This window comes from Podarcis cretensis (assembly GCF_951804945.1).
Source record: "Podarcis cretensis genome assembly, chromosome: 4".
NCBI lineage: Eukaryota > Metazoa > Chordata > Lepidosauria > Squamata > Lacertidae > Podarcis > Podarcis cretensis.
In genome coordinates, this window is record NC_137173.1 from 68,679,288 (window position 1) to 68,695,427 (window position 16,140).

Below are 16,140 nucleotides of genomic sequence, written 5' to 3' on the forward strand. Positions count from 1 at the left end.
ATTGCAGAGACAGGGAAAGGTGTGAAACGTTGATTTCATATATTGATCTTAGTTTACGGAGGTCACTTATGCATAGTCAAAAGAAGTGGAAATGCAGCACTAAAAAAGAGGGAAAGGGTTTGCATAAAATGTGCTTGTGTTAATATATATACACCAGTACAAATTTTGAACTTGTATGGTGGTTAGAGTGTTGGACTAGGATCTGGGAGACCCAGGGTTCAAATATCCACATGAAGCTCACTGGGTGACCCTAAGCCAATCACTGTCTCTCAGTCTAACCTACCTCACAGGGTTGATGTGATAATAAAAATGGGGAGGGGGATAACAGTGTACACTGCCTTAAGCTCCTTCAAGGAAAGGTGGGATATAACTAGAATAATAAATAAATAAAATTAAAAACTTGCAAAGTATCTCATCATATGAGGAAGATGGTGGCCTGTGTCTGCTCAGTCTGCTCTCCACCTGCTAAGTGTCATGGGCCAGGAGTCAGCTTTGCCTGTTGAACAGCAGCCTGAAGGGGGAGAAGGCAGAGTGACTCCACCTGTGGCTGATAAGCCTTCAAGGACACAGAGGAGAAGGAGCTGATGAGAACCAGCTGGCTTCAGTCTTCTTAAGCAGAGCTTCCAGCAGCAGTCAGATGCTGGTAACAATGTTTGTGGTTCCTGGCCTACCTTGCTGCTTTCTGCTCATCTTGACCCCTGAACCCATGATCATTGGATTCCCTGACCCCTGGACCAACGGACCACGTGGAATGCTAATGCCCAACTCTAGGACTCAACCTGATTTCGGATGTTAACTCTGCCTCCAGGCGAGTACACCTCAGGGACTCTTCTGGTTGGCTGGCCTCCAATCCACAGAGCTCTGCACCTTGTGGCTCAGCAATGAGACTACAACACCAACACTTAACGGTAAGCTTCAAGGCCCCCATATTTTTAAACAAGAGTGATTCTTCACAGCTTCCTAAATAAATAGCACCTTCAAAAAGAGGGTTGCAAAATAAGACCCATGGCCACCCTACTCAAGTGAGAGCCTTTTCTTTTCAATAGGAGGGGGAGGCCCTGCCCTACCCTATTCTGGAAAAGTGGTGTTTAGGCTTGGCCTACCTGAGCTTTTCCTTGAATTAATGCCTGTCACAGTCACTTTGGTGTAATACCCTGAGCTGACCATTCATAGCCCTGTGGTCTTATAGGCTTTCTGAAGAGGGCAAGCTAGAGGTAGGAGTGGATGGCCCTGTTAAACTTTTTCCTTTATAAACATCCACATAGAGAGATGCACAATACAAATGGGCTCAAATGATGCAGGAACCTAGATCAAAGGATGTTGCAATGAGGCTGGCTACAACAAAAGGAAAAAACCAGTTTTATGGGGCTAATTAATACTTTGTTAACAGCAGCTGGTTGAAAGATTCAGGAGGATGATCTGATTGGGGCTGCTACTACTAAACTTGTTTAAACATGTCACATTGTGGATTAGTGTATTTGTATTAATTTTGTTTGGTAACTTTGTAAATGGCCCTTTTTAAAATTGCTTTTTAAATCCCACCTGAGGTGTGTTTTTTTTTCAGATTAGGCAGGGAAATATAAATGCAAAATGTTAAAATGCTTTTTAAAGGAGCAGATGTTTCATGCCAACTCATCAGTCTTTCATTCTACATTTTTCTGAGGACTTGGAATATGTTGCATGTTTGATGTAATTTCTGTCAAGTATAGCGCTATCTGTGTCATGTTTCTAAAACTGTGGTTGTGAACTAGCAGCTCCTAGGCTGAATCCCAGGAGTGCTGTCGGATTGTTAAGTTGTTAAGACATTCTTTCCATCCTCCCATCTCAGAGTCCTTCAAAATGGTTCAAAATAATCACTGGGTGAAATGCAGTTTTGGATGGATTTTGAACAGACTAGCAGTCCAAAGCAGAAGGAGCACACTGTCCCCTCTCCACCCTCGTCTATTACAACTTGGTTTCAGAGGCTACTTTCCTTTAAAAAGAGTGAAAGAAATGATATATATGGCTGAGCATAACATGTAGTTTGGTCCTCTTAGGATGCAGTTTGCCAATGTGATTGTAGAAACAGTTTGGACTTGGGTTTCTGCCGGAACACTAGGGACTTAGAGAATAACCTTCTGTTTAGAAAAAAAACTCTCTAAGGATCTTGCTTACTAAACCGTTAAACTTTAAAAGAATGGAAAAACTGAATGGGCAACTATGAGTGGCCATGTTCTTTCACAGATAAGGCTAGGATGTTTACCTTTTTATGTCTTAATATATTTAACAGACTCACCTAGCCTATTTTTGTATATTTTATGAAGCCGGTTAAATGTAATGTTTATGAGAAGCTGGATTGTACCTAGCTTGTGCCAAATTTTAATTCACCATTCCTGTACAGAGATAAAGTCTGTGGAATGGGAAATTTGCAGTCTGCAACTAATTTAACTGGAGGGCCACTCTGAACGTGGGTGGTAGGTCATTCTCTCCAAAGAGATGAGAAAACCTGGGTCTCTTTAGATGATGATGATGATGATGATGATGATGATGATGATGGACTCTGACTCCCATCAGCCTAAGCCAGTATGTCCTATGGTCAGGGATTATGGGAGTTGTAGTCCAACAACAATATCTAACTGCTACTGTCAAAAGTAGACTAATTGCAAGTCCTACAGCTACAGTCACTGCCACCTTTTTTCCATACTGCCATTCACAATCACTCCTGGTTGTTAGCTGTGAGCCAGATGCTATTTGCTTGAGAACTTCATATTGTACAGAGCTAAAAACTGCAGACCTTTCATAAATACAGCTTTGAATGTCATATTTGACACAAATGTGTATTTTTGTCATTGAAAAGGTAATGAGTCTCAGTCTAAGTAGAATTAAAATTGCTGTGAGGGATATGCCTAAACATTAGGAACTTCTTCCTTGAAGGCAGACGAAATGTGGCCCCTCTTAGATTTTGCCCTGTGCAGGGTGGCCCCTGATTCTATATTCTAGGAGAGCATCTCATCCCAGTGAGTCTGAGTACTGACAATGGACCTCAATTTAAAAAATGGAAAATATGAGGCAATTGAAAATGTAAATAAACACATCCAAACCAATATGTCTGATAGCTATTTTAAAATACATATTTCAAGAAGGCTAAGTACAGGACACATAACTGTTGTTTGGCTGTGCTGGCACTTGTATACAAGTTTATATCACTTTTAAAAAAATAGATTGCTACTGCACAAACCATCCTCGGAGACTTCCTGGTGCTCTGGACACTCCAAAATAAACACATAGAAAGAGGAAGAATTGTTCTGAGGCTTTAGACAACCCTATCTGTCCCAGCCAATGTTGTAGATTCCCTGTGGACATAATGCCCTTTTCAAGAAAGTCTGAAACTTTGGACTTCTGTTACTCAAGATAACCAAATGCCAGACTTAAAAATGCATCAAGAAACATTGAAAAGGGGAAACCCACAAAGATATAAAATAGCCTGCGTCCTTGTTTCGGGGGAGAAACACAAAAAATGCCTATCTGAAAACAATGACTACTAAAGCCCTTACCTTGAGAGCAGGGCAATGTAAGCTATTTCCACATTTGATTGTTCCGGCAGGATTTAGGTATCTCATAGTTTCTGTGTTGTTTTAGGTAAATTTCTAGCTGCAGTCCTAAACAAAAGAAACCCTTTGAAATGAATGGGGACTTTAAAACAAACACTATTAGAACTAGGTTGCAAGGATGAAATCTTAAGCATGTTCATTTAGAAATGAATCCAACACGCTATAAATAGTAGACATTCTGCAATTCTCCAGCAGGAATACTTATGGATAACTGGTTTAAATAAGCCTCCATTCATCAAATACATAAATAAAACCGTATTGGTTTTTAAATACCCATCTGATTGTACACTCATTGGAGGAGCAGGAAGCAATACATGGCATTTTTTTAAACCATAAAATTAGGGGAAATAAAAACTAACACTGCCGCAATTGCAGAAGATGCTTCCATCACTAAGGTTACTGAGAAAATGTTACCAAGGCTACCAAAAGCAGAGTTTCGTAGGTGTGGTATCATTCGTGGTTCAGATCAAAGGAGCAGCCAGTCATTGTCCCAGAGAGTGAGTCAGAAGCTTAGCAGCCTGTTATCCTGTGAATGGCTGTGAACTGAGAGCTTATGGATATGAATGACAAATACTCAAGTGCCTTTCAAAAAGCACTTTAACGATATTATATTACTTCAGATTCAGATGCTTCACCAGGATCAAACGAGATGTGTAAGGCATTCAGTTTGTGGGGTATTGTCTTGGTCTGTTACTATGTTCTGTATTTTTGTGTTTTTATGTTGTAAACCACTCTGTGATCCTCAGATGAAGGGTGATATAGAAATGTAAAAATAAATAAATAAATAAATAAATAAATAAATTAAATAAATAAAACGTTAACATGTGTGCCAGCTGAGCTGTATCTCCAACTGAGCTAGAATGAGGGGCTTGAGTCAGCATAGCCAGAGATCTGTATATTCTAACCCCCAACCCATCATGCCAATGGCCCTTAGACTCCATGGCCTGCAGAAATTCTGCCTTGTGAACTAGCATTTCCTGTGCTGGCTGTTGCATTTTTGCCATTCTCAACAGATACATTGGTAAATATATCACCCTTTAAGCAAGATACCTTTCCTTGATCCTAGCAGTGTGATTCATGAGCAGAAGTAGGCTTCCATGTAGGAATCTTCTGAATTAGCTCTTGCATGCCCAAAGTTGACAGGCATGAACAGTTCCTATTCCTCAATACCTATGACCGTGGTTCTCCTTGTCAGATTGGCACTACATGGCATCAGTTCCATCAGCAATGGCACTGCCCCACTTCTCCTTGTGTGGGTGTTTGCTGTTTTCCATTCTGAAAATGCCAACATCCTGCTTGGAGACAGTTCTGTAGTAAAGAGAGGGCAATATTTCTCATGCCCCTCAGTAGCTATAAAGGTAAAGGTAGCTATAAAGGTAAAGTGACCCCTGGGTCCAGTTGTGGACAACTCTGGAGTTGCGGCACTCATCTTGCTTTACTGGCCATGGGAGCCAGCGTACAGCTTGTGGGTCATGGGGTGAAGCAGAGCAGCACACGGAACGCCGTTTACCTTCCCGCCGGAGTGGTACCTATTTATCTACTTGCACTTTGACGTGTTTTCAAACTGCTAGGTTGGCAGGAGCAGGGACCGAGCAACGGGAGCTCACTCCGTTGCAGGGATTCGAACCACCGACCTTCTGATCAGCAAGCCCTAGGCTCTGTGGTTTAACCCACAGCGCCACCTGCATCCCATTCCCCCTCCTACTACACATTTAAAAGGGCATGAGATGTCAATCGGCCAAAGTCTGTGTATGTTGGAATTGTTTTTAGAAGTTTTAATGGTTTTATCATTTATGTGTTTGCTACCCTGGGCTCCTTTGGGAGGAAGGGCGGAACATAAATTCAGTCACCATCACCACCACCATCATCTAGGATGCCAGTTGTATTATGTGTCCCTCAGTAGCTATATCTGCTGCTAATAATTCTTCGACCTTGTTTTATATATTCTTCCTAGTTGAATTTATAAGGTTTCATAACAACTACCAGAAATGTAGGACTGAAGATAAACAAACTTGTCAACTGAGATAAAGAGTGGTCCTCTAGATCTCAGTGTTTACTTAATATACTTTTTCTCATTCAGATTTGATCCAATCTCTGCTTTTGAGTAGAACACCATGTGATAAATTGTCAGATATCTCTCTTGGGGTTTTCCGCCCACACTTTTCTCTGTGGGAGGAGGGAACCCATCTGGCACCAAGAAATTCAGAGCCACCAAGAAGTCAGCATCATCTTATTCTGATAAGAATAAGAATAAGAATATGGTTGTGTGAAAATTTTTGGGTGCAGAACAGATCATTCCCAAGTAAAATTAATTTCTCTCCCCTTGTTCATTGATCATATGCTTTTAAAAAATAACAAGGAGTCTTGTGGCACATTAAGGATTAAGAAATTTAAGATGGTTTTTGTAGACTACACTCCACTTCATTGAGATTCCTCAGTGCGCGCGTGCGCGCGCACACACACACACACACACACACATACATACACGGATGATGACTGTGAAATCAGAAGGCAAGGACATGCAAAAGATACAGGATGGCATTGCATCAAAGCTGGAATTAAAGTCAAATCATTACAGTGGCTATTCAGAAAGCAATGGTGACAGCAACACAAGCATCCTGGCATTGGTAGTCTAATTAAAACCAGTAATGGGATGAAAAAATTATCTCCGTTTCAGCCACAAGTGACAGAATAGATCTTTATACAAATTATAATTCAGTGGTTTCACGCTGGAGACTTCCTTTTGGCTTCCATTTTCAAAAATGATCAGTAACAGAGTATCTGTAATGTTTGCATTTCATTTTCCTGTGACCTCACTGCTTAGAATTCCTTTACCCCGACCATGTGCAATATATTCCTGAAATTTAGGGTAACACCTCACACATCTGACAGTTCTGTAATACGTTTGTTAGTCTTTAAGGAGCCCCAGTTTCTCTGCTGTCTTTCCTCCAACTGGCAAATGCCCCTACCCTTCTGGAAACTGTTAAGATATGGTTATGAGTCTGTGAGTGCAGACACCCTAAATTACTGTGTTCAGTAAATGTTGGATCTTTAACCCATCAATAAAATTCTGACTACACTTGCAATTTGTGAACAAATTGCTTATAGACATGGACTTTGCATGGACAAGTTTAATGACATTTGGAACACATTTCTACAAAACAGAGTAGGTTAAAAATAAACATATGTATTGGGATGATAATAATACCTATACATTAGATAAGTATATATGGAATTGTAATCCCTAACTCTTATAATGATATAGTATACCTTTTATTTTATGCTGTTTGACTATATTCTTTTAAAAATAATTATTTAAAAAAGTAAGAGGTAGAAATAACGGAGAAACAGCTCGAGATGCTGGACAAAATAGGATAGAAGTGGTGGCAAAATAATATAATAATTGTGAGAATGTATTCATAGAATTGTAGAATTGGAAGGGACTGTGCAGGAATCTTTTTGCCCGATGTGGGGCTTGAACACACAACCCTGTGGCTAAGAGTTGACCCTGAGACTAAGATTAAGAGTCTCATATTCTACCAATTGAGCAGTGCAAATGTGAAAAGAGTATTACTGGATCAGACCTGCCTAGCCCAACACCCTATTGCGGCCAATCAGATTCCTATGCAGCCAGATGAACAAGCAAGGGCATGGGAACAATTGCTTTGCTCCCAATGTTGCCTCTGGGCTTGGGGGCTTCATACAGCCATCATTACTAGTAGCCTTTGGTGGGCTTATCATTCATGAATTGGTTAATTCCTCTTTTTTAAAAAAACAAGGTATTTAAATAACAAAAGCAGCTGGAAACATAGGGGGGAAAGTCCCAATCATTAAGAAAACAATTGAGCATTGATAGTTTTAATTCTATTTATGTATATAAAGGTAAAGGTACCCCTGCCCGTACGGGCCAGTCTTGACAGACTCTGGGGTTGTGCGCCCATCTCACTTAAGAGGCCAGGGGCCAGCGCTGTCCGGAGACACTTCCGGGTCACGTGGCCAGCGTGACATCGCTGCTCTGGCGAGCCAGAGCCGCACACGGAAACGCCGTTTACCTTCCCGCTGGTAAGCGGTCCCTATTTATCTACTTGCACCCGGAGGTGCTTTCGAACTGCTAGGTTGGCAGGCGCTGGGACCGAGCAGCGGGAGCGCACCCCGCCGCAGGGATTCGAACCGCCGACCTTTCGATCGGCAAGCCCTAGGCGCTGAGGCTTTAACCCACAGCGCCACCTGACTTCTATTAAAAACATACAATCACAGTGACTTAAAATTTCCAGTATGATCTATTGCTGCAAAGGTAACTTCCAGAAGTTTAGCCCTGTAGAATGTAATTTGTTCGTCACATTTTATATCCTGCTTTTCCTCCATGGAGAGTCGCTCAGCAATGCTGATACTCCTGGAAAAAGAAAGAAATGAAAAACTACATGTGGTCTGAAACACAGAAGGAGACTTGACACCTTCCCACCTGCCTTAAATGATGCCTCTGCTGGTAAGTAATAGTAGCTGTTTTGTATCATTCCCAGAAGGGACATGCTTTTCACAGGGATACCATTGCCAAATATCCATCTTCAGTGACATATATTTCCTGAATGTAACACGTATAATGACACACTGTATATTTCAAGCGGTGGTGACAGACAAAAGCTGTTAATGGAGTAGAGTCTTTTGCTTCCTTCTGGATTTTGGGTGTTAGCTGCAGTGCTCAGTGATGCCGTCGTCAGCAGAGGTCCTTGAGGATAACTATGCTATTCCTATGCATTCTGAAAGGAAGAACATTAATTCTGAAAGGAGCAGCATAAGAAGAGCCCATCTCACCCAGAATCCTCTTTTCACAGCGGCCAGCCAGATGCCCGTGAGAAGCCCACAGCCAGAGAACGGAGTGCAACAGCACTCTCCTCCCTTGCTTATTCCAAGGAACTGTCGTTCAGAGGTGTACTGCCTCCAACATTCACTATCATAGCTAGTAGCCATTGATCATTCTAGCTTCCATGAAAGGAAGCTAGGAACTAGAATAAAGCAAGAACATGCATTGAACATGATACACAGCTTCTGCCAAGCTAGCAGTTCAAAAGCATACCAGCGCAAGTAGATAAATAGGTACCGCTGTGGTGGGGAAGGTAAACGGCGTTTCCATGCACTCTGGCACTCATCACAATGTCCCATTGCGCCAGAAGCGGTTAGTCATGCTGGCCTCATGACCCGGAAAGCTGTCTGTGGACAAACGCCGGCTCCCTTGGCCTGGAAGTGAGATGAGTTCCACAACCCCATAGTCGCCTTTGATTGGACTTAACCATCCAGGGGTCCTTTACCTTTTACCTCTACAGTATTCTAAGCTGCTGGAATCTAACAAGAAGCATATATATGCCTTGTGAGGCATATATGTACAGGGATATCAACATACGCTGCGCTCTGCTTTGATGGCTGCATGCAGCGAAGCGGTCTATAAATTTGCATCATAATATAATAATACTACTACCCAGGGCTGCCTAGTTGGTGGAAGGGCCTTTTCAGTAGTAGTTCCACATTTGTGGAACACCCTCCCTGGCTATTATTATCTTCCTCATTATGGACTTTCAGGATGATTTTTTAATTAAAAAAATACATTCCTGTTTACCCAGATATTTGATGGCTGGTAAGCCCCAGATCAGTTTTTAAAGAACATTTTAGTTGTTTATATAATGGTGTTTTAAAATTGTTTCTTTTTATGGATGCATTAGCTGCCCTGTGCTCTTTTGGGAGGAAGCGTGGGGCATAAATGGAATAAATAATAAAATAGTAATAATGTACAGGTGGAGAGAGCGGATTCCACCAACCGACCTCGCCCTCAACAGCTGTGCATCATCTGAGCCATGCCCATGTACCTCTGACAACTGCATATTTAGTAGAATGTCATGAAGGAGGACAGCCTGTGTGAACAAATGCTCTCCTCTCTCATGTTCCACTATAAATGGGTGGCTGTTGGGGCTGGAGGGCTGGGCCTCACTCTCCTCTCCACACAGACTGTATGCATATGGAGGTACTCAGACATTCAGCTATAGCAGCAACTTCTTCTTTTTTAATAAATATGTGAACCTATTTTATTCATCTTCACCTATGTAAAAGTTCCCTACCATCCAGACAGAAGTAGATGGAAAGAAGTAGATGGAAAGATAACTCCAGTCCATCATCTCGTTTCCCTTCTAGCATTTAAGATATTGTTTATAAAGCATTTCCTTAGTAACTCCCAGATGTTTTTTTTATCAGCTAGGCCCAATGTTACATGAAGCAATTAATAAGCAGTTCCGAGCACTTACAGAACCTGGCATTTCAAAAATAAAAAATAAAAATCGACTACAGAAACACCGTGTGGCTTTCACACTGACAGCTGCTGAAAGCTTATCAGATGTTTAAAAATGATCTAGGAAATGCATGTATATTGAGCGAGTTCTTCTCTAATGGCCGTAAAAGGCTTCCTAGTGCATTGGAAAGAACATCATCCCCTCTCCCCACATGTCCCTTTGGACTGTAGAATACACACGCACACTTCTCTAAAAATATCTAGGCCTGAGTTTTCAAAATTTTGTTTTCACCTTAAATAATCTGGATTCTCTTTCTGTTTGTCCTTTCCCCTCCCCGGTCATAGATGTAAGAGCTTATATTTTCTTGCAACATCGGTACAGTACAGCTTTGGCATGCAGCACTTCTAATCTAAAAACTATAGTCTTCTTCCTCTTTCTGCCAGCAGAAGCAGGGGAAATATTTATCTGAAACGAGAACAGACTATTGTGATTTCTCTGCTTAGTTCTCCATTCGCTAATGAAAGAGATAATCCCTGTCCATGTGGCCCAATTTCAGACAATCTTTTATTTTCAAGTTTTTTTGTGTTGGTTTTTTTCTTGAGATTTTGTGTTTTCCTGTTTGTATCTACTTGGAAGTCCTTGAATAGTAAATAAAATCACTGAGTGGAATGAATCTGCAATGTGTGTGTGTGTGTGTGTGTGTGTGTGTGTGTGACCTTTAAACAAAGCAAAACAGCTTGATGCTTGTGGGGGTGGGGGAATTGCTCAAAAACAGGAAGTATTATTTTCTTTTCCATCACATCAGATAATGTCTAATAATTCCATGACAATGAGTCAAGCAGAGTTAGTTTGTTATTTTTGATTGATTAATATTCCGGATGACCTCTCCACAATCTCCTGCTCTGCTGTAACTGTAGCCATGGAATATGTTTGTTAAGTGTGTTTGCTAGGAAAAAAAACTTGTAGTACAGTCCTGCATGTCTACTCAGAAGTACATCCTATTAAACTCAGTGACGCTTACCCCAACGTAAATGTGCATGGGATTACAGGAGCCTTACTGAGACAGGCTATATTTCAATTTCAATTATGCTGCAATTTAGCAAGGGCATAATTTGTGTCAGAATCTTGGATGACATGGCAGATCCAGCCAGGGGGCAAACATTTATCTCTGTGGGATGGAAGTTTCCAAACAGCTGCTGCACTTGTCCCTCTTTATCATGCAGTTTCAGCAGGTCGACTCAGAAGTCCAATAGAACTTACTCTCAGGAAGGTGTGCAACCTAGCTAGCTAGGAGTGGTGGGTGCTCCACAGTAATCTGTAGGTAAGGACTGACTCACAATTTGTGAATCAAAGAAAGAACAATATTAGGCATCCTTAGGATCTTCAACATTGGTAATGGTTTCATTTATCCAGCATAAGGATCATTTGTTGTTGTTGTTGTTTAGTCGTTTAGTCGTGTCCGACTCTTCGTGAGCCCATGGACCAGAGCACGCCAGGTACTCCTGTCTTCCACTGCCTCCCGCAGTTTGGTCAAACTCATGTTTGTAGCTTCGAGAACACTGTCCAACCATCTCATCCTCTGTCGTCCCCTTCTCCTTGTGCCCTCCATCTTTCCCAACATCAGGGTCTTTTCCAGGGAGTCTTCTCTTCTCATGAGGTGGCCAAAGTATTGGAGTCTCAGCTTCAGGATCTGTCCTTCCAGTGAGCACTCAGGGCTGATTTCCTTCAGAATGGATAGCTTTGATCTTCCTGCAGTCCATGGGACTCTCAAGAGTCTCCTCCAGCACCATAATTCAAAAGCATCAATTCTTCGGCGATCAGCCTTCTTTATGGTCCAGCTCTCACTTCCATACATCACTACTGGGAAAACCAAAGCTTTAACTATACGGACCTTTGTTGGCAAGGTGATGTCTCTGCTTTTTAAGATTCTGTTTAGGTTTGTCATTGCTTTTCTCCCAAGAAGCAGGCGTCTTTTAATTTCATGGCTGCTGTCACCATCTGCAGTGATCATGGAGCCCAAGATCATACATATCCCCAAATAACCCAGCATAGCAACGATACATTTTCCTAATAGTAGTGGCCAGTGAGATGGTACTGGTATTTGGGCACTATCGCTCCCCTGGCTTCCCAACACAGTGGATCAGCCCTGCTTACTGAGAGTGTTCGAGTGAGGTGTGGGATAACCAGCCTCATATAACCAACATGCTCAAGTCTAATTAATGTGTGAAGGAGTTAATGCTATAGAGTAAGCTGTCCTGTCAGGCTTAGCTGAATCACTCCCTCTCACCTTGGGAGGGAGGTAGTCAAGCCTATTGTACTCAAGCCATCCTAACAAGCCATTCTTGTGTTCCTATACCAATAATATAGAAACTTTTACCATTGTAACTAAGCCAAGTTTTAAAGCCTGTGCAACATTTTCTATATGGAAAAGGACATGACTCTGACCTTTGGAGAGGTTGTAGAGAAACCATTTTTAATTTACCAAATGTGTGGTCTTTGTCTATGCTAGGGGAAGAGGGATTGTTTTGGAACTCACAAGGGCATATTTTAAAGGTCTAACAGCCTGTATTTCCACTCTTTACTTTGCTGCATGTTTTGTGATTTTTATCTGTGCTGGGGTTTTCTCACCAAAGAGTACTTACCCCCAAACCTTAATCTTGGCATCTAGGGTATACCCACTATTTCCTTGCCACCAACACAAGGTGCAGAGAATCCGCTACTGCTGCCTAGGGTTGAATATGAGACGTGTCTGCTGAATCAATGAAAAATAACCATTAACCAGTATATTTCGGTCACTACATGTCAAAGGAGACTGAGGACTCAGCTACATTAGTAAAAAACACACCAATGTTTTGAATGTGCTACAAAGATGCAACACCAGATGGCGCCAGAGAGCAAACACATTTTACATAAGGTTTTTTTAACAGTTTAATTTCTGACTTACTTATAGCATGTTTTTTTTTGCTGTGTGTAGATCCGCCCAGAGTGTTTCTTGATGGTTTCTCGTATTTTTCTCCTTGCTGACACAACACCAGCCATCATATAGGCTAAAGGCATCAACCTCCACCCTTCTGAAGAATAACCAGTATATGAAACAATCTTACCCATGATTCAGAAATTTAGAAGGATAACTAGGCAAAAGTTTTCAAATACAATCTTGGAGGCGTAGAAAATGGAAGGATATTTGAGAGAGATCAGCTAGATCAGGCTAAAGGCTTATCTATCTAGTCCAGCATTTTGTTCACAGTGGTCAAGCAGATGCTTACAGGAACCTATGAGCAGTGTCCAAGTGTATAAAATGATAAAAGAAAGACTAGCAATTGAGTGGCAACCAACATTTGAATGATAATGTAGTTGGTCCTACCCCAACTGCATCAATTTTCTCTGAATATGTTGCAGGAAGGAAGGAGATGATGAGCCCAGGGCTTATTCCAATGTGCTTGCTTCCGTATAGCCTTATGTTGTCGGATACAGGAACTGATGTTTCAGGAAGTTTAGTGTGTAGCACTCCCGTTCCATTATTACTTCATGTGTGACACCTTTGTTTTTAGCTGTTCCTATTGTTCTAGACAAGCATTTCTTTATTTTCTCAGAGACTCGAAAACAAATCCAGCCTTTTGCTGTGTTGACCTTTTCACAAGAAAGAAGAGCCTCAAAAGCTATTTTTTTAAAAAACCCATTTTGGAGAACTTGGTTAAAGAGCCATTTCTTAGTTAATGCTCACAGTGCGATTAAACTTTATTGCTTAAGCTTTTCAAAGAGATGCTGTAATGAAGGGCATATTTGAAGATCTCTTCTTAGGTTGCATTTTTTTTTTTAAGGTTAAGGTGGAGGCCTTCTAAAAATGCATGCCAGTGGAAGTAATGTGCTACCTGACTAAGGGAATGCATAAAGGAAAGACTGTTTTCCTCAGCAAATGATTATATTTATCCATAACTGTGCCTTGTGTCACACCTAGTGCTCATAGGAGCCAACTCCCCTAGAGGCCAAGGTCCCTTTGGCTTCCCCAATAACATATTTGAGGTGGCCAGCCCACCCCACCCCCCAAGTTGATGACCATTGTCATTCAAATAGTGTGTGTGTGTGCTGCATCATGTGATTATGCAGGGCGGGGCTTACCTGACCCATCCCTCAGACTTAGAAAAATTCCCATGGAATTCACTGAGATTTGCTTCTGAGGTATAAACGGGGGAGACATACAATTCATTTTGCATTTAAAGAGACACACTTTTGGAAACAATAGGAGAACTGAAACACAGACATCCTTTGACTTATGCAATACTGTTCTCCAGCCAAGTTATGTGGTGGTGGTGTTGTTTATGAATATACATGGGAATAGTTGAGGGAGTTGGGTATGTTTGGCCTGGATGGGAGGAGACTAAGAGGAGATGTGATAGCCAACTTCAGATGTCTATAGGACTGTCAGGTGAAGGTGGAGCAAGCTTGTTTTCTCCTACCCTAGAGGCTAGGAGCCAAACCAATGGGGAGAGGGAGGGAAGGAGGAGGAGGAGGAGGAGGAGGAGTCACATGTATGGGAAGTGAGATTGCAGCAGCAAGCCCTGCACTATACTTGGGCACCTTTATTTGCACATATCTAAGTAGAGACATCACCTTGCCAACAAAGGTCCGTATAGTAAAAGCTGTGGTTTTCCCAGTAGTGATGTATGGAAGTGAAAGCTGGACCATAAAGAAGGCTGATCACCGAAGAATTGATGCTTTTAAATTATGGTGCTGGAGGAGACTCTTGAGAGTCCCATGGAAGAAGATCAAACCTATCCATTCTGAAGGAAATCAGCCCTGAGTGCTCACTGGAAGGACAGATCATGAAGCTGAGGCTCCAATACTTTGGCCACCTCATGAGAAGAGAAGACTCCGTGGAAAAGACCCTGATGTTGGGAAAGATGGAGGGCAAAGGAGAAGGGGACGACAGAGGACGAGATGGTTGGATAGTGTCTTCGAAGCTACAAACATGAGTCTGACCAAACTGCGGGAGGCAGTGGAAGACAGGAGTGCCTGGCGTGCTCTGGTCCATGGGGTCACGAAGAGTCGGACACGACTAAATGACTAAACAACAAACTGTGCATGCATGTACACAAACCACATGTGCATGTGTGAGTTGGGGATTGTGCCTCCCCACTGTGCATGTTTGCTTTACACCTGTTGGATCAATCATGAGGACTTGTGTTAGGTTATCCTCGTCTACCCAGCTAGGACTATACGCATGCAGATACAGGCCTACGTCTGCATAACCCTAGCTTCCTAAGTAACCACACATGCAAATGCATCCTGTCCACATATATCCTCATGCTGAAGTGCCCAACAGTGCCAATTATCTCTTCAGGGATGAGGAAGACATGGGTAGGAAGGGATGCAGGGATATGTCACTGGCCTTCTCTCTCCTCAGATGGTTCTGTCACTGTTTATTTGCCTGGGGATATGTACATAGCAGCAGCCCGCTGCTACATATGTATAATGTTGCATCAAGAGGACTACTATATGTACAACACAGCTGACAAATTTATTTTTGCCTTCTGCAACAGCTACAGGGTCTGAGGATTTCAGCTGCACAATTAAATACTTCAAAGACTCTGTTTATCAAAGGTATCAGATAACCACCTACGTTCCATGCTCTGCTGGGGCAGGTTTGTTATTCAAATTGAATATTTCAAAGACACTTCAACTGGACGATCAAGCCTTTGATGCTATTCAGAGGCTCCATTCTAGGGATACAGTTGGAACAGCATGAAAACTGAGCATTAACTGGTGGCTGGATTGTTGACCCACAAGCTTAAGGAATTAAGAGAGAGAGGGGGAAGCTGCCTTATAGGAAAGCTCTTACATTAGATCATTTTGATGCAGGAAAGCATGTAGCAGAGGCAGTGATTATGCCATGACCATGTTTGCACACAACCCAGTGATAGACTTAGGAGGGTCTCATCAATTGATATTATTGAAAAGGGAACTCTTGTGAGAACAGGTATAAGTTTCCTGTCATCTGGCTTCCACCATTCACGCTAAAGCTGATTGCCCTGTTTTGTCTACCGTACACACTGGTGTGTATGCAGTGATAATGGTATATGTGTAGTGATGCCAAGAAAAGAGCAGGCAAAACAGGACGAAAAGGCCTCATCTCGCTAGCTGAGCTGGTGATAAGTTCACTGAACAGAACCAGTTGCATTTCAACTTGCTCAGGCTGCCCTGTCCCAAGAGAAAAACTGCATCCATCTTAGCTTGGTGGTTTTTTGCATTCAAGGGAACAGCAGCTGAGCAAAGCT